Genomic DNA, 20,535 nt, shown 5'->3' on the forward strand with positions numbered 1-20,535 from the left:
TTGCAGGCATGCTCAGGGGCAGTTTGATATACATATAAGGTTAGGAATACTTTTTAGCCTCCTTTGTCCTTTCTGCTTCTAGTTTCTGGTCGGTGGAGACCTAATGTCCCCGGTTCTCTCGCTGTTGGAGAGCTGATGCTCCCCGGTTCTTCTGCTGGTGAAGACCTGATGCCCCCGGTTCCTCTATTGGTGAGGACCTGATGTCCCTGCTTCTTCTGCTGATAGAGACTTGATGCCCCCGGTTCTTCGGCTGGTGTGAGGCTGGTGCCCGCAGGTGGAAGCTCGGAGCTTGGAGGGATGGGGATCTTACATCCCCAGTCTTCTATTGTGAGGACATCCCCAATCTCCTAGCGCCTGGGATATCTGGGTGATGTAAGACTGGCGCCTATGGATTCTGGGTTGATGGGGACCTTAAATCCTCAGGTCTCTGGGTTAGGAGTTCTTATGCTTCTCTATTGGAGGACTTTGATGCCCCCTGTTATTAGGACGCCTAGTCTATAATTCTCTTGGAGGTAGAGGCTTGTCGCCTATTGTGAGGGTTGCAATGGTCCCTGTTGGCCAGATTTTGTCTCCGGATATCATAGGCGTGGTGCCTATTCTGGGTATTTCTTGAGAGCATGGGCCTGGCGCCTGTTGATTCTTGTTGGTCTGGCATTGATATTTGAAGGTAGCGGCCTCGCGGTTGTTGTCTTTTGTGTTTTTGGAGCCCAATTTTGCAAAAATTGGCATTATTTTCCACTTTCCTAGTGGAATGAGCTCTTCTACTTGTGTCGTATTCCGTGTTGCCCCCGCATCAGATCGTTCAATTTTTTCGTCTGGGAAACTGGATGATTTAATGAATAATCTTGTCTTTGACAGGGTTTGCTCCGGGCAGAGCTATCTGTTCTGGGGGAATATGTTTGTTTATATGACAGTTAATGCACATTTCAACATTTTTCTTGGCGCAACTGTGAATGCATGAGGAAATTTTGAAAAGTTTTTGAATTTTTTTGTTCCATTGTCTCAAAGATTTATGCTGCAAGGATTCATGATCCTTTTTCTGTCCTTTCTAGGAACATGCGCTAGTCAATGATTTTGATATGCATATTTTAAAAAAGATCTATTAAGCTAGTTCATTCAATAATCGGTACAATCGAGATATTTCCTATTCCAAGCCGTTTACCCATGTTATCAATCGATCCTTGCGGATTTTTGGGATTGAATATTTTTTATATGAGTGTTCAACTTGATCGTAACCAATGATTTGAAGAGGACTTCTAGCGAGTGTTATGGTTCATTACTTAGACCATCCAACTCCAAGATAGGATGTTAAGAGGCGACAACTAGGCGGTGGACTTTTGATATTTGCCTTATACGGGCTAGACGGTCCGTTTTAGCGTGTGCCCCCCTTCGTAGAACATTTTATGGCCAAGTCTTTTTTAGCAAATGGGCCAGGACCCACTAGTAGGCCTCTGTCCTTTTTGAGACAGTTTGATCGCCTCATATTTTCTCAAGGGTATGGCCTATTGAAATAGGATTATCTCTGGGAGTGTTTATTTCCTTATACCGGTTATTGAATGGACCGGTCAAATAGCTCAATTTCATGGTATGTATGCATATTGAAACAACTGAAAATAACATGCCCATCGGGTGAGACATATATGAATGAGCAAATCTGGTGTCTTCATTGACTCTGGAATATAAAGAAATCGAATAAACAAAGCAAATTGTTCAAAATATCCGGATGCAAAAATAAAAACTACAGCTAAACTAAGCTACAACATAATTGGATGTCATGGATGTTGAGGTTGACGAAGGAGGCCAACTCCATAATTTTCTCGATGCCGGGTGCTTCGACTATCGGGTAGAGCAGATCATCGATGTATATCTCCTTTACTGCTGGCATGTTTGAGTTCTCCATCCTTTCCTTGATGATATCTCGGAAGATTTCAAATCTTGGGACCATGTTGTCCATGATCATGACTGGTTCTGCTTGTCCCTGGTACTGGTGCACTTTGTGCTCTTCTCTGATGAAGTAGTCCGATAGCGTACTCCCTGGAATCCTCTTTGTCTCAGTTTCTGAATCGGAGCCTAAACCTGCCTTAGTTGTTTGTCCTTTGAAGTCTGAGAGCTCTGATAAACCCTGTAACAATTTTTCGATTCCCATTCCGGGCATATTGTTGGCTTTCTTCATCATGAGGATCCCTTTCGCGTCCATGAATGTGCTTTCCTCTATTTGTATGGCGTTGATCCAAAACCCAGAGTTTGGTATCACCTCATTATCGGCGAATTTGATCATGGTGATATACCTTTGGCAAGTCTCCTCAATCACGATTACAAGGGACCGAGGTACTAGGCTGTGAGTGATACTGCTCCGCATAAGACGTTCTAGACATTGGAGTGCAAAGCCAGAGCGTGAGATCGGCTTGTTAGTAGTATGTGTCGTAGGGCCATTTAATCGTGTATATTTGTAGAACTAATCCCAATGACAAAGATATATATGTCTTATTTGAACTAAGTGTCTCATCAACTAAGTGTTGATTTATTATGTATTGTCCTTATCACATTGTGATAGAATCTATTCTTAAGGTGTTAAGAATATGAGTGACATATTTTATTATACAAGTGATATAACCGTTCACAGTCGATGTGGTCCTATAAATAAGGGCATCGCATTATCGCGGAAAGATCGTCACCTCTGTTTATTCTCTTGATTAGTAAAGAGTTACTAATTATAGGAAGTAGTGAGTCTCATACTACTTGATAGGGATCAAAATAAATATGTGGACACTCAAGGTTTTGAGTGAGTTAGTCGAACTAGTGACGCTAGATGACTTATACATGGTATTTCATCAAAGTCTATTTAATGTCATCTAGTTCATAATTGTACATATGTCCTTTGACTTGCGGTGACACTATCTTGTCTATAAGTGATTAGAGTTTGATACTCCTTATCCCTAGATCTTTCACGAGCTAGGATCGCAGGATGTGTTGCCTCTAGTTTGTTGTATATGGAGACAGGGGTTTAACCTAAAGAGAATTCATCACTCCGGATGAACGGAAAAAAGATTATATGTTATCTCGAATTGTTCTTGATGGATGATAAAACCTGAACATGTGTATATGACTTGCTTAGAAAGTTGTTTCTAGTGGAAGTCATATTTATCAAGAATTAGAACTGAGAGATGAGGTCATACGATCAAGACAAACATCGTTTGACTTAACCGTGACACTAGTCAAGATTGGAATCTTAGATGAAGGGAATTTTGAGTGTATAGTAATTATGAACATTGGTTCATAAAGAATGCATCGAAACATTCATCTTTATTTGGGGATCGTGATATGTTGCTAGACGTCACTCTCGATCTACGAGAATTAATAACTAAATGGGATTTAATTATTTAATATAAGAAAGGCGTTTTTTATGACTCTTGTTGTCATATAGATGTGAACCTAGTTAGTCACACACAATAGAGTGTGCAACCGATTGAGTTTGTGAAAGATCGATTTCATATAGATACTGGTATATCTCGGAAATTAATTTAAGATGAAAAACAAGTACAAATTAGTAGGAACCTAATAGTACTATATCCAAAGAAATTAGGGACTAATTTATAAGTGTTATAAATTTGTAGGAACCTAATTATATTTTAACCAAATTTTATGATTATAAGGCTTAAATAATTAATTAGTGTAATTAATGATACTTAAAGCACTAATCATAAATAGATGATGTCATGGTGATGATGTAATGTGATTAGATCATGAGCTTACGTCATATATGTGATGTCATATGATGACATCACCTATATGATGTCACATATTTGATGTCAACATATGAAAGGTGTTATGTGGTGGCAACACATTTGCTTGGTGTGTGACACCTAGCATATGAGGTGTTGCATTCTTAAGACAAGCTCTACCTTATAAATAGAGCTTGGCTTTCCTCATTTCTACACACCATAAGCAACATCTCACTGCAACACCAAGTTGTAAAGAGAGAAAGATACTTGAAGGAGTTCAAGTAGTCATCAATCACAAGAAAAACTTGACAACATTTTACATACATCCGAGCAAGGACGTAATCACAACAAGAGTTTAAGCTTAGGGCTGCTCGGCAAGAGGAACTCTTGCAGATTAGTTCAAGGTGAGGATTCAACTGGAGTTATACTCGTGTGGACGAGCTTGAAGTCACCGTACTTTCGAGACTACAAGAATCGTTGGAGTATCGATATAGGTATTCTTCTTACGATACCTAGATGCATGCTTTAATTAATATATGATACGACGATCCATTTGTTGTTGATATGATCAACTTTAGGATCCGGATTGTTGGAATTTTGATTTTGAATTTCAATATACGATCCGGACCTTCGCGTCCCGTTGCGCCAACACGGCTATGAGTATCGGGGCTAGATAGGGTCTCCTAGAGAGTAGGTGAGAAGAGAAAATTTCTAATGCAATGCAAGAGGTGCGAATATGTTTGGAAAATAAATTCGGTGATTGATAAGGTGCAAGCCGTGCGGTTTAGGTCTATGGCAACCGTTTTTGAAATAGTTTTGAAAATGTTTTTATTCTTCAAAAATAGTTGTTTTAGTCCCTGGTGGAGTCGCTATTGTGAGCGGAGCGGGGTTCAGGGGCCACCCGCCCAAGGCTTATGGCTGATTTCTCGATTTGGACATTGTTTGAAAAATGGAGTCTCCACGTAGTTCAACTAAGAAATGTCTTTTAACCGACTAGATAACCTTACTCGCTTACCATAAGATTATCGTGCAGCGGACCAAAGATTAATGTTCGTGGACCTCCCCGAAACTCTTGTGCTTGCCTTATCTGTTACCGGCTTTATTTACTAAACATATTCTTTTTTATCTCATCTCAACAGTACATGCAGTTCACAGGATATGAAATCTGTAAATAAACTTGTATGAAAGTATACATGTTTGACGCACATATGACTCGATCTGGACTGGCATTTGAGGCAAGTAGCAGGTACTCCTAAATATATATCTAACTTTAGAGGTTTCTAGCAAACAGCATAAGTCTGGCTGGTCTGGATTGATTACATGAACAAAGCCTAAACGGGATGTATAAGTGAGATTGATTGATTTTATTATGTGATCTTAAAAAACCTATACAAACATTACTACTTTCTCGTGGTAGTCTTACGATGTCTAGGTGATGGGCTGGAATTGCATTAATGGGCCAATTTTAGGTGATTAGACCTTTAACCGGTTATTATTCGATTTGGAATGCTTTTGGAAAGCGATAAACATTGCAGGCATACTCAGGGGCAGTTTGATATACTTACAAGGTTATGAACTGGGTCTGATGGGATTTGCCCACCGAGACGATCTTGAGACTCGTCGAAAAATCTGAATATAATTTAATACTGATCATAAAGGAGATTCTAGACTGACCTTCTAGAAGACCAATAGATTTTCATGTCAAATAGGAATCCCTTTCCTATTTGAATTCGTATGCTTAATAGGAACCTCTTTCCTATTAAGAATTTACAATGTATTCTCTCACTACCACTATAGAAGGAGTTTGAGGTATGCCTAAAACAGATGAATAAATAAAAATATTCTCACTTAAGCGTAAACTGACTTAATCATCGAAAAGTTAATCGGACAAACCGTCTGTTTAGCCATCTACACTGTTTTGCATGTTAAACGATGTCGAGATGTTGGAATCCATTAGACAAACCTTTCAAAATCACCAAATTTAGCCAATTCTATTATTTTCTTCCTTTTCAATTATTTTTTAATCGAATCGGATTTGTTCATGTCATTTTCAACTCAGCAAATTAGCTAACATGGCAACATCCCAAACCATAAACCATATTTAACCAATATATATATATATATATATATATATATATATATATATATATATATATATATATATATATATATATATATATATTAACAAAATAATATTAATTTATTTCATTTAATAGCGGCTTAATTATTTAAAAAACCCTCACCTTTAATCTTTATTTCGTTTATACCCTGACCTAGAAAAACTGTCACATATACCCTTGACGTTGTCATTATGTTTCGCCTCTACCCTCGAAGTATTAAATTGACCTCTTTTCATTTGAAAAAAAGTTTAAAATAATCCTTCATTTTTAGCATATATTCTAATTACACGTCAATGTTATTACTTATACATAAAGACCTTCTTCTTTAAAAAAATTCAACTAATAATAATAATAATTTAATTTTATATTAATTATCTATAAATGTTTTTTAAAAAAAAACCGTAAAAAAATTTACATAAAACAAATAAAATATTCAGACTAATTAATTTCAACCTAATTAATTCCATGGAAGGAGCAGCGAGCTCCTTCCTTCCATGAAGGAGCTCGCTGCTCCTTCCTCCATCGTGCTCCTTCCTCCATGTGAGGAAGGAGCAGATCTGGAGGAGGAAGGAGCAGCTCCTTCCTCCATGGATGGAGGAGTCCATGGAGGAAGGAGCTCACTTCCGTAAAAATAAAAAAAATAAAAAAAAAATATTAGCGGTTTTTAAATAGGAGTACGGTTATAAGTAGGACTTAATAAAAATATTTTATTTTATTTATTTATTTTATTTAAATTAAAAAAATTAATTAGTTTTAGGACTTATTTGAACGTTTTTAAAGATGAAGTATTTGTTTGTACATTTTTTAATAGTAAAAAGTATAAAATAACCCTTACATTTAGTTGTTTTCAATAAATCATTTTTTTTTTTTGAAATTTGGGGTAGAGGTGAAACAAAAAGACAACGTCAAGGGTATATGTGATATTTTTCCTAGGTCAGGGTATAAACGAAATAAAGATTAATGGTGAGGGTTTTTTTTTAAGTAATTAAGCCTTTAATAGCTAATGGATATATAATTAATTTTTTTCTAATTAAATTAAATAATTTGAACAGACATCAAAAGAACAACGAGAATTTTTTTTAATAAAATATAATTTTAAAATAATTTTAATAAACATATTTTAATTTAATTTTTAGATTTTAATAAATATATTTAAATTTAATTTTAATTAGATTTTAATAAATATATTTAAATTTAATTTTAATAAGATTTTATATAAATATTTAGTTAATTAAAAAATATTAATTATTTTTAAATATAAACAATATTAAATTTTACGATATCCGTTCAAATTTTACGATTTTTATTTATTTAATTTATTTAGTAAAAATTTAAAATTAATTATATATTAGTTATTAAATGAAATATATTAATAATAATTTTTTAAATATATTTGGTTTCGTTTAATATTTGGTTTGGTTAAGTTGGGTTAGTGGTTTGAGATGTTGTCATGTCAGCAAAAATTTATCTAAAAATGTGCCTGTGTTGGTTTTGAAAAGAAATGAAAGGTGATGCCATGAATTAACACATTTTAAAGTTCGTGTTATTTTTTAAATTTCGTGTAAAGGTGGTGATTTTATATGTAATTAACCGAAAAATAAGATAGAAAATGGGATGTTTGCAAAAACAAATCATCACTTTTCATGTTTGTAGCAATTTAAATGGAACTTTTAAAAGTTGATATAAAATAGCCCAACCTTTTTTTTTTTGACTACTACAGCCCAAAGTCATTATTAGATGTAACGAAATAATTGCAAGTTATTAGTAAAGAAAAAATTCCTTGTGCAACAAAATACCAAGAATGAAAAGTTTTTCATGTCAAGTTTTAAAAGTTAAGTTTTTTTACAATCAACAATATCATTAAGATAAATCGGAAGCAATTACAGAGGTAAAGAACAAAAAATTCAAAAAAACCATTCCCGATAACGTGACAAAGAATGGGCGTATTGCTCTAATGCGTGCGCAGCCTAGTTCGCATACTGTCTTACAAAAGAAAAGATAACTTATGAAAGTGCTTCGATAGATGAACACAATCTTCCACCAAAACTTCTGCTCCAACTTAACATAGATTTCACAACTCAAGGACCATGTTCAATGCATCAGACTCAATGATGATTCCGTCCAATCAATTAATCCAGCTTGGGCTTCTCGAATACTAATCAGCTTTGCATTCCTCGGAAAAACAGCACCGTCCATGCTACAACAATTGGCTTGAATAATTCCACAGTTGTTGTCTGTGATAATACAATCTAGCCCAATTTTATTGGTGCCTATAAAGATTACATCATCACCATTGACCTTCAAAACTCCCTCTACTGGCTAGACTAATCTCACGATGCCATCTTTCTTGCTCAAGGCAACACTTCTCAGATATGGCTTGGAAATATTTGTAGAAAACTAGGGTGCCAACTGCACTCTAACCGCATTAACCATGTCTACCAGACCACCTACTGATCTGGACCAGACTACTTTGTTTTGATTACACCAAAAATTCCAACACATCATTGATGCTAGATCTACCTCCTCCTTTGTCAAAAACGTTAACAAATCATCGCACCAAGATTTGATATCTTGCCCTACAATTGGCACTTGTAGCTTTGATAAAACCTAGCAATTTGACGCAAAAGCACAGCTCCAAGAAGATAGACATTTGACTTAGTAAAAGAGCTACAAATAGAGCAAACTAAATAGATAAAGACATGTTTCGAAGCGAGAGCGACTGCCGTAGGTAGATATCCCAAGAAAGATCTCAATAAGAAGTTTCGAATGTGAATCGGAATTCATAACTTTCAAATATTAGCCTACACCTTACTATGAGAAGAAACAATCAAACCTATCAACTCTTTATACAAACTCTTAATTGAAAATTTCCCAAAGGCCTCAATTATCCTTGATACACCTACTGCTAACTGGAACATTAAGAATGCTCTTGACATAAATATGAGAAGACATGTCCTTAATTAAACAACCATCCTAAGCCCTAGCATTATCCCCAAGAGACTGCTAACCTTAGCATGGGTAAGTGAAGGAAGTAAAACTATAGTAATTCTACCAGTATCATTATCCAACAACCAAGTGTCAGCCCAAACTTTAGTACTTTCCCCATCATCAATAAGAATTTTGCACCCTGTTTTCACAACCAATTGCGCTTCAAAACTGCTACGCCACACGAAACTCAAATTCGATCCCAAGTTAGCTTCAAGAAAAGAAGTATAGGCAGGTAACAAGCTTTGAACAATTTAGCCATTAGTAAATCTCTCATACTCGTTAATCGTCAAGCTTTTTTAGCTAACATTGTGACGTTAAAATCACTAACCTTTCTAAAGTCCAAACCTCCAAATTTCTTTAGAGCATACAATTTATCCTTCCTCGCCTAACTTATAATATGCTTCTCGGATTGACTCTTACTCCACCAAAAGGAGTTCATAATACGTTCTAGTTCCTCATATAAATCGATCGGAAGAAGAAACACATTCATAATGAAATTGGTAAAGCTCGTGCAATACTTTTAAGCAAGATTTCCTTATCCCCTCTATAAGAAAAATTTGAGTTCCACCCGATAACCTTTTTTCCACATTCTCTCTTGATGAAACTAAAAATAGGCTTTTTCTTTTTTCCGACCAAAAAGGGTAAACCCAAATTCTTGCCTTGGTTCTCAACCGAGTTGACTGCAAGAGTATCATAAATTATGTTCCGCACCTTTGAACACACATTGTAGCTAAAGAAGATGTTGGATTGTTTAAAATTCACTCTCTGCCCAGAAAGAATTTCGTATCGATTCAAAATTCTTTTAATGGCCCCCGTTTCGTCCTCTAAAGCACGGAAAAACATATAGTAATCATCAGCAAAAAAACAAGTGAGAAATAGTATGAGCACCTCTACAAACCCGGATACTATAGATTTGACCTGAATTCTCTCCCTTTATGAGTAACCAACTCAAGCCTTCGGCATAAATATTGAAGAGATATGATCTCCTTGTCTCAAACCATAATCTGGAATAATTTGGTGTATAGAAATTCTCCCCAATGTTAGTATATCTGACTGTAGTGATACATTTCAAAATCAGATAAACCCAACTTAACCATCATGTTCTGGAAAAAATACCATTTAACTCTATCGTACGCCTTACTCGTATCAATTATCAGACCCACCAACCCAAATTTCCTTTGAAGTTTCCGTCTCAGGTAATGGCCAATTTCAAATGCAATAAAAAAATTATCTGTTATTAGACCGTTTTCCACAAAACACTCTAATTGTCATAAATAATAGCATGCATTAATTTATTCATATGATTAACAACCACCTTGAAAAACATTATAAATCATATTGCATAAAAAAATAGGTCTAAGTTCTGTAATAGTGGTCAGGTTTTTAATCTTCGGGATAAGAACAATTGTCGTAACGTTATTTCCATCTTCAAGAACACCATTTGAGAAAAACAATTCATGCAAGCAGCAACTGTATTCGGACCACCACGTCCCAATAAATCCTAAAAAGACGGATTAAATCCATTCAGGCACGGCGATTTATCCCCATGCATACCTAACTTCAAACTTTGTAATAGGACTGTTTAGCATCTCATTATGACTATAATCAAGTTTGGGTTGAACATCAATAGGGGCACAAAGATTTGCATCCGAATCTGCAAAGAGGTATGAGAAATACCTATTTACAATACTGTTAGTCTCCACTTTAGAATATCTCCATGTACTATCATCATCTTGTAGCTTCGAAATGTGGTTTATTATCTTTCTAGTTGAGGCACGTCATGGAAAGATCTAGTATTCATATCCCCTTCTATAAGCCAAATTGTTTTGGCTCTCTACTTCCATTAAGTTCCTCGTCAGCCAGAAATTTCGGAAATTCTTCTACAACCTGCCTTTAGAGCAAAACTCCATGAGCGTCTCTTCTGCCCTATAGCTAATGCGACTCTTTATGCTTCCTTGCGCTCTCTCTTTTAAAACTCTGATATGACTACTTACTTGTCACGACCCGAAATCTCATATCAAGACCGACGCTAGGGAATGAGAGTGATAGCTCTAAAACCCGTAGAAAGCCTTAAATCACTATTATTTTTTTGCTTTTAAAATCGTTATAACTAATATAATTCATTTTCAAAAGCTTCTTTCAAAAATTATAACATCATCGAGAGCATTTTTTGAAAACTGATATTGTAACAATGGAAACCAGGGCATTCATCTCTTGTCTCAAAAAAAATAAATTGCCCAATTTCAAACACAATACCATTACCAAGTGATCCAATTCCATATAAGCAATAACTGGAAAACCATTCATATATTATTAACCGCGCAACTTTCAAAAACTATAGATATACAATAGTAATTTCATATTAGAGTTTTATAAAATAAAAGACACTACTGATAACTGAGTTAATAAACTCCCAAAATACCCAACTACTACAGCTCTAGAATTAAAGTAGTTTTCAGTAAATTACTCAAAACGACTTCCGGAATAAAGTATGGACGTCTGGTCTCATCAAAATTGCAGAAATGAGTTCACATAGTTACTAATGAATATTAGTTAAAATAAATATCGCATGTAAAATCATGTGAAAAATATAACCAGATACTGGATCCGAATGAAATCCTAAACCTCGATCACATATATCGAAACCTGCCATAAATCCACTAATATATAGACTATCCACCAAATCATCCAATAAGTCTGGACCGTAAACATTGGACCGTTGTCTCAGACTTTCACTTACTACAGTATTCGGGCTGTGATCCTTGTATCGTTGCCTCAGATCTGTATCGGGTTTTGGGCCATGAACTTTGTTACCGTTGCTAAGGATTTTTTTGTTAAGTTTAAGCCGTGAACTATGTTGCTGTCGCCTTACACTTATAACATAATCCATTCTTAACTTTGTATCAATCACATACTTACTATATAGTAATTGGTACTATTGATCACATAGTTCTATTGAAGTCCAATAGGAAGCACGTTCCATTGCATCGATATCAATTTTCAAAACAATTTTATATACATATGCGATACTATTAAAAATAATAATTAGAGTAATAAACCAAGCCAATAATGACTATGAAATGTTCTTTAATTTTTCTAGAACCAAATTGATACCTTCCATATTCCATATAGTAGCAACAACGTCCCTACACTCCACTTTCTTTATCCAAACATTATTAAACCAGAACATGAGCACATCAACCGATCTATTGCAACTCTAAAATGATAATAAAATAAGGAGATGGTTAGAAGGTGAAACCTCCATTTTGGTAACCTTAATAGAATGGAACAAATCAGACAACTCTTTATTATATAAAAATCTATTTGAACGCTCCTTGATTTTGTTTTTCGGGTCCCTTCGTCTAGCCCAAGTGAGCTTATACCCATTAGCAACCAAATCAAACAGGCTACTATATAAAACAGCTTCTCTAAAACCCTAAATTAACCAGTTGGCCTAAACCAAACCTCCTCTCTTCTCATCACTAGTTAGGATATCATCGAGCCACTCATAATGTACCAAAGTAAAGAATTAACTATACTTAAATTCCTAAACAATCTTAGCGACTCTCGTTGTTTACTCCTCCCCGAGCAATAATAATAACCCGTAAACCTCCATTTGCAACCATTATTCCCCACCACTTCTATATCAATAAAATTATTGCATGTCTCGATAATATCCCTATCAAGATTATACTTCCACTCAAAGCGAGACCTCCACTCCTTCCCACACAATTAACATAACATGGACCATTGAACCTTAAAGCCATACGAAGGGCAAGTAACCTCACATTAGTAACAAGATTTTCACACAAGAAAGTAATGGACGATTGTTTGTCATTAACCAATTGTTTCAAGAACAAAATGGCATGTAGATTGCCAAACCGTGATAGTTCCAAGGTATGGCATCATTGTCTCTAGCAGGCCTGTTCGCCAGATTTTGCTGGATTAAAGCTTGTTGGGTCAATAACCATGTCATTAGAATGAAAATTAAGCCCAAGTTTTATCCCACCATAAACCAAATCCACACTGCCTGTTTTTCTATTTGGGTCTAATTCCACCACATAAGTTTTATTTTCATTTTTTTTACCCAAAAAATCTTCCTTAATCATAGTAAATATTTTCTTACTCGTACCTCCCTCAACCACATCTCCTAATCTAGCATTACCTCCTCTTTCCTTATCTCATTACCTCCTCTTTTCTTATCTCGTTACCTTTTTGAAAATTGGAATGAATATCTGGTTCGACTAGAACTAGACTTGTAACCAACTCTCCATCTAGCGCTGTAATGTCAAATTTTTCTTCTTTTCCAGAAACCCTAACATGATTATCCGTCCGTAGCCAATTTTCACATATACCTACTGGGCTTTTTTAAATAAAAATCACATCTTAACTCTATAAGAACGACATTCTTTCGAAATAGTTTATTAAAATACTTTAAACATAATCTCGTAGGATGATCAATGATACCACAATAGAAACCAAAAGTCGGAACTTTCTCATATTGAAAGTTTATCCAACTCCAAACATTATCCCCTCTCTTCAATCTCATCGTTCGCTTTAGTGGAATACAAATATTAATACGAGCTCTGATTCTCATAGAAGAAACTCTTACATTCTTACAAGGACTAGTATCATAATGGATGAACTCTTATATATAGTTTTCAACGTCTTTTGCCAACCTTTAATTTGCAAACCTAATTGGAATATCCAATATATGGACCCATAAGTCAGTAAACCATATTTCCAACTCTTCTTGAGATTCACCTCTAACTAACTGACATCATAATAGAATATGTCAATTCCAAGTACTTTCCTCCACAACTCTTGTAAAATTAAATTCATGAAAAAAATAAAATAGAAACAGATTCGGCTTCACCTCCTAAATACGGACTCCTCAAACAGGTTTGTAAACAACCGCAACAACCCGCTTCATGGCATTGAAGTTCATAACTTTTTCAATCGGAAATCTACTTATAAGACACAACCGGTACCAGCAATCCGCTCCTTCATCTACATCATCGGATTAATTAATCACATTCATCATCCTCCTCATGGTAACCTGCTATCTAGATCATCAAACACAACTCTCCAATATTAGAACTCGAACTCGTCATACTCACCCAGGAAAACAATCACTAACTGAGGGATAAACATGTAAATAACAACTAAGGAAAAAGGCTGGAAAAAAAAACAAGTAAATCCTAGAGAGTGGTTTCAAAAAGAAGAAGAATAAGAAAATAAGAGTCGTACACTGGTTAAAACCATCAGATAAAAAAAGCAAAAATTACAGCACCAAGAACAATAAAGATTCAGCGACAACGGTTTGAACCAAATGATTGAATAATGAAAGCTCCCGTAAAGAAAAACTTATAAAAGAGTAAACCAGAAACATGCACTTGTCAAAAGACAAGAGAACAAATTGTCAAAAGACAAGAGAGTTTAAAAGTTGTCTTTAAATCGCTAGAAAATACGAAAGTTGATTTTTTAAAATAACCCTATAAAACATTGTTACATATTTTTTTAACAAATAAATCATATTAAATAATAAAAAAATAACTTTTTTCTTCTATTTTTTCGTAGTGCATAAGAATTTTTATTATGTTTTTTGTAAATTTTATTGTATTAACTAAATATTATCTATAAATATATTTGCATAAACATGTCTAGAAAATGTGTCCAATAAGCAATTGCCTATCTTATAATTATAAGTTTATTTTACATATAATTAAGTGTGTAAGAATTGTATAAAAAAAGAGCGAAAATAAATAAAATAGCCCGCAGAGATTGTTCTCCCCTTCCCATAAACCCTAACCCTAACCCTAGCCAAAAACCTTCTTTTCTCAGCCATGATCATAGCCTACCAAACCTTACCCCTTCGCAACCTTCAGACTATTCGCCGGCAGTGATCTACTTTGAGAATTTCTCTTAATTCTGGAAGTTCTCAGACTTACAAAGGGCTTTTGCTAAATATTGGATTCATGCTAAAGTTATTATAACTCGCATATTGAATCAGGCTAACAAGCGATTCGGATTTATGCATATTGATGATTCCAGTTGTATGTTAGAGGTTTTGAGATTGATGAATACGGTTTGTATTGGCTCCTATTTTATTACGGCTTTTCGAGCTAAATACCCATTCAAGTCTGCTCCACTGCAATCTTTAGCTCTAGTTCACACGACTGCTAGGGTTTTGATTCAGAAGACTGTTTCTATTCCTTCGCTCAGGGATACAAGATCGTATGTGCAAGTGGCCACTATTCATCCTATCACAATTACATCGTTTATGTTGGTGCAACAATCTTTTCAGAATTCGGTTATTGTACGTGTCTTGCAAATTCATAGAATTCTTCATGCATGCAACTACTTGCAGAAGAAAGGAATTAGGTTTTCCTCCACTTCCTTTCTTGGAGGTCATTATTTCATGATCAATTTTTCATCAGCTGAGGATAAATTATTCTTTCAAAAACAAGATTACTCGGACTTTTTTGATACTTATTGTTCGTGGAATTCAAATTTTGTGGCTAAGGAAAGGCTTGTGTGGATTAAAAGCATGGGTGTTCCGTTGGGTGCATGGACTGAGGCGTCTTTTGAAGAAGTTGGAAACTGTTTGGGTAAGTTTGTTACGGTTCATCCGTTTGTGAATTCAAAGGAATGATTGGATGCGGCTTATATCTTGATATCAGTAGATTTTGAGAAGATTAACTGTTTTATTCCTATTATCCTAGGAGACCAATCTGTTTCAGCCATTATTTTGAAACAGATAGTCCAGTCTTAATGTCTGATTACCAAGACCTCTCTAATAATTCTGATAGCGAACGATGATGATTCATCATCAGCTCCGGCCTCTTTTGCTACGTCGACCCCTATATGCTCTCCTATTCCTGCTGTAATCATTGACAAGGGGACAGATTTCTCTTCTTCTTTTGCTGTATCAAGGGAAGTTATTCCATAAACATTACCAGAAGATGTCATTGATCAGGATATTGAGTATCCAGCTCTGAACCATCTGGGAATCACTCAGCGTAAAAAAACGCAGTTGGCAGCTAGTGATGATAATTCTTTTTCGGCAGGAGCATCTTCTGCTAAGGTATCCTCCTCTTTTATTAATGATTGCATTATTAATAGGAATAGACTTATTTCAGCTCAAATTCAGTCGAAGGTGGTGGAAGACGATTGTGAGCAGAGCGGGGTTCGGGGGCCGCTCGCCCAAGACTTATGGCTGACTTCTCGATCTGGAAATGGTTTGAAAAATGGAGTCGCCACCTAGTTCAACTAGGAAATGCCTTTTAACCGACTAAATAGCCTTACTCGCCTCCGGTAAGACTACCGTGCATCGGACCAAAGACAAGGGTTCGTGGACCTCCCCGAGTCTCATGTGCTTGGCTTATCTGTTACCGGCTTTATTTTCTGGACATATTCGTTTTATATCTCATCTCAACAATATATACAGTTCACAGGATATGAAAGCTGTAAATAAACAATGATGAAAGCAGTAAACACGTTTGACGCGCATATGACTCGATCTGGACTGGCATTTGAGGCAAGTAGCAGGTACTCCTAAGCATACATCTAACCTTAGAGGTTTCTAGCAAGTAGCATAAGTCTGGCTGGTCTGGATATTTTACATGCACAAAGCCTAAAACCGGATGTATAAGCGTGATTTGATTGATTTTATTAGGTGATCTTGAAAACCTATACAACCATTACTACTTTTTCATGTTAGTCCTACGATGTCTAAGTGATGGGATGGATTTGCATTAATGGGCCAATTTTGAGTGATTAGTCCTTTAACCGGTTAATTATTGGATTTGGATGTTTTTGGAAAGCAGTAAACAGTATCAGCATGCTCAGGGGCAGTTGGATATACATATAAGGTTAGAAATACTTTTAAACCTCGTTGACTTTGAGTGCCTGACACTCGCGCGGATTTTGACCATCGGTCTGGTCAGAATGGACTTTCGGTCAGATCACGAGAGTTGTACGTCTCGTAGATCCGTTCTACGGGTTTGAACCGGAGTCGATTCCGAGTTCGGTTGGCCCGGAATCGGCTCTGGAATCTGCTGGTTCGTTGGGCCTCGGACTCGTGGGCCCGGTTTATATACTATGATACATATTTGGACTTCTGGGTCCGTTTTACATCGGTTCTGGCCCGTTACAATACAGAATATTAAAGTACATTAAATTCTCTACGTCTGGGTTCAAATTGGGCCTGATTCGGAGTCCGGATGGCCCCGGAAACACGTTTTGAAGTTTGGATCGGAGTCTGGAAGATCTGGGAGCGATTCTGGGAAGAGGTAGCAGCGAAGAACACGGCGTCTGTGTGACTGCCAGCACCGAAAGTATGATGTGGCGGCACCGCCGGTTCATTGTGGCAGCGCCGCTGGCTTCAGCGGCGGCGGCGCTAGTTTGTCGGCAGTTTTTGGGTCATTTTGTTTTGCTTCGTTCTCACTCGTTTTAGCTCCGTTTTTCATGCAAAAGTAGTCAAAACAGCATAAAATCGAACAAGGAATCCAAAAAACACATAATCGAAGTGTTTAAAGCTCATCTACGTAAAATTATTTTCTGGGCAGCAAGTACGATTTTAGGGTTTTCATGGCAAAACTAGCTAAAATCTCCTAGAATTATGCACTCTAAGAGCCCTAAATTGATTGTTTTCTGGTCTTGAACATTAAAAACAACTAATTACAGTAATTAACATGTTTATCATCGAATTTCATGGTAGTTTAGCAATTTAATTATTAGCTCTAGCATGGCAATTTTAATGGCAAATTCAATAAACTAACATGCAACCTAAGATAAATTACAGCAATTATGGCAATCATATATGCATGGAAAAATCAAAGGAATTAATGAGGGTCCTCAGAAGTACCGTTCTGGGTCCTTGGCTCGTTTTTTGGTGAAGTGGATGCGGAATCCAGCTTCGAATCTGTGCAGGGCTTCTGTTCTTGGAGAATCAAAGCGTTTTTAGTATTTTACAGATTGTATTTGGGGTGTGTGTGTGTGTGTGCGTGTGTGTGATTTTCGGATTTGCTATTCTAGGGTGGTGGCCGAATTTTCTGTCTGTCTTGTCTAAGGTTTGTGTGCCACCCCCAGCCAGGCTGGCTTAAGGCTGAATTTATAGTGGTCAATTAGGTTTAGGGTTTGATTAGAGTCTTCTAGGGTTTAAACTGTTAGGTGATAAGTCATTAGGTTTTGAGATTAGCATGAAACTCTATTTAATTAATTAAATTCGAATTTTGACTTGCTATTTAAGTAAAAAGGTGCTAAAAGTCTATTTTAATGCCTAAAAGTGCTAATAAAAGCTACTAAGGTCCTATGGGTTTGGTTAAGGTCAATTTCAGTCCGTCAAACTTGCAAATTGGCCCATAAACTTCTAAGATATGGCAATTAGTCCAATTTCTAGACTTATATTACAATCTCTTTGGATTTTTATGGGCTATTCACGCCAAATTACATTTTAATCCTGCAAATTTATAGCTATGCACAGATTACGCCTGCTTAGATTCCAGCAAGCAACTCAAAAGCTCGTCACCCGGACAGATTTCTCTAGAAATCGTCATTGGACGCTTCAGTTCTTTATCACTTTTTACCTGTCCAAAAAATAGGTGTCTACAACGATTCTTCCGATGAACTTGAGAAAACATGGAATATTGGCGTTAATACAGGATTATTCTTTGAGGCTAAGAAAGGGAAAATTATAGCTATTCTATATGATAGATTCTTTAAGGCACCATCAAATGCTTCTTGAGGACTTGCTTCTTCCAGGTTATAATATCATTTTATGTCATACACATTTAATTTTATTTCATAGAATTGTCGTGGAGGCTTTTTATCTCTTATTTGCCTCATTGAGACTAAGAAGGAGATGTTTGATGAGTTTTTAGTGCGTAGGCTTTGGCCTAACATGGATTTTGGTTATTGTTTTGCCCCTTCCGTCGCAGGTTCAGGAGGTATCATTTGTATTTTGGATAGTCATGTTCTCTCTATTCTCTCTACTTTTATTGGGGATAGATGGATTATTTTGGATTTTCTATAGAATTCTCGACATATTCGTCTTATATGTGTTTATGCTAATAATTGTTCTACTGAGCGAGCTGCTTTTTGGCCTATTATTTTGGATAAAATTGTGCAGGACAAGATGTGTGTTCTTATTGGGGATTTTAATGAGATCCTTTCTCCCTCTGATAGATTAAATTGCGTGAGTTTTTCTACTTCCATGCAGCTTTTTGCAGATTTTATTTCAGGTTCTAATCTTATTAATTTGCCGCTGCAAGGTCGTTTATATACTTGGCAATATTCCTCCTCGAGTTCAAAAATTGACAAGTGCTTTATTTCAGCTGATGTTCTGATTGAGTGGCCGAATTGCTCCTTGTCATCTTTGCCCAGGAATATTTCCGCTCATGTTCCACTCCTGTTTAGATTAGAGATTAAATCAGATTGGGGTGCTAAACCATTCAGGTCTATGAATGCTTGATGGGAGCATAAGGACTTTGAGTCTTTTGTTTCTTCTTCCTGGATGTCTATTAATAGTTTAGTTTCAAGTGATTTTGTTGCCAACCTTCGCGCTCTCCGCAATTTGATGAAGGATTGGAATCTAAATGTTTTTGGGAACTTGAATAGGAAATTGGATGGAATTCATGAGTCCATTCATTCCTTAGAGGCATCTGTTGATTACTCTGATTTATCGAACGTGGATAAAGAAACTTTGACTTCTTTACACTCATAGTGTTTTCAAGTTTCTAAGCAGTTAGAATCTCTCTGGCATCAAAGTCAATAGTTAACTGGAATCTTTCTAGGGATAGGAATACAAAAAAATTTCACTCTATTGCTTGGGTGTATTCTAAGAGTAATATGCTCTTTGAGATTACGCTTGACAATGCTACTTTCACTGATCTGATTGAAGTTAAGGAGAAGATCTTCGGATTCTATAAGCATTTATACAGAAGGAATGCGGCAGTTCCTTTTTCCCTAGATGGCTTGGCCGTGAGATGCCCGGATGCCTCTGATGTTGCGTCTTTGTCCTCCCCCTTCACTGAAGAGGAAATTTTCATTACTCTGATGTGTTGTAATGAGAAGAAAGCTCCTGGTCCTGATGGGTTTCATTTCTTCTTTTATAAGAAGGCTTGGAAAGTTCTCAAGTCTGACATCCTTGAGATATTTATGAGTTTCACAGATCGGGTTCTTTCCCTCCAGGTATCAATACTTCTTTCCTTGACCTTATTCCGAAAATTAAGGGTGCTTTTAATATTTCAGATTTCAGACCCATTAGCTTGATTAATGGTATTTTCAAATTGATTTCTAAGGTTCTAGCAAATAGGCTTTATCCTTTGCTTCCGCAGCTTATCTCAGAGAATCAATTTGGTTTTATCAGAGGTAGGAATATTCATGACTGTCATATGTTAGCCTCAGAGATTATTCATATAGCTTTCAAGCGCAAGGATAAGCTTTTTGTTCTTAAGGTGTATTTTCGAAAAGCTTATAACAATATATCATGGGATTTTATTCTGAAGATGCTGGCTAGAATGAATTTTGACTCCAAATGGCGGAATTGGATTTCATCCTTCTTTGATTCTTCTCAGTTATCGGTTCTTGTAAATGAGAGTCCGACAAAGAATTTTATTATGGAAAAAGGGGTCGGACAAGGCGATCCTTTATCTCCTTTGTTGTTTGTGCTTGATGTGGAAGGTTTAAAGGCTTTATTAAGT

The sequence above is a fragment of the Mercurialis annua genome, linkage group LG7 (assembly GCF_937616625.2).
Source record: "Mercurialis annua linkage group LG7, ddMerAnnu1.2, whole genome shotgun sequence".
Lineage (NCBI taxonomy): Eukaryota > Viridiplantae > Streptophyta > Magnoliopsida > Malpighiales > Euphorbiaceae > Mercurialis > Mercurialis annua.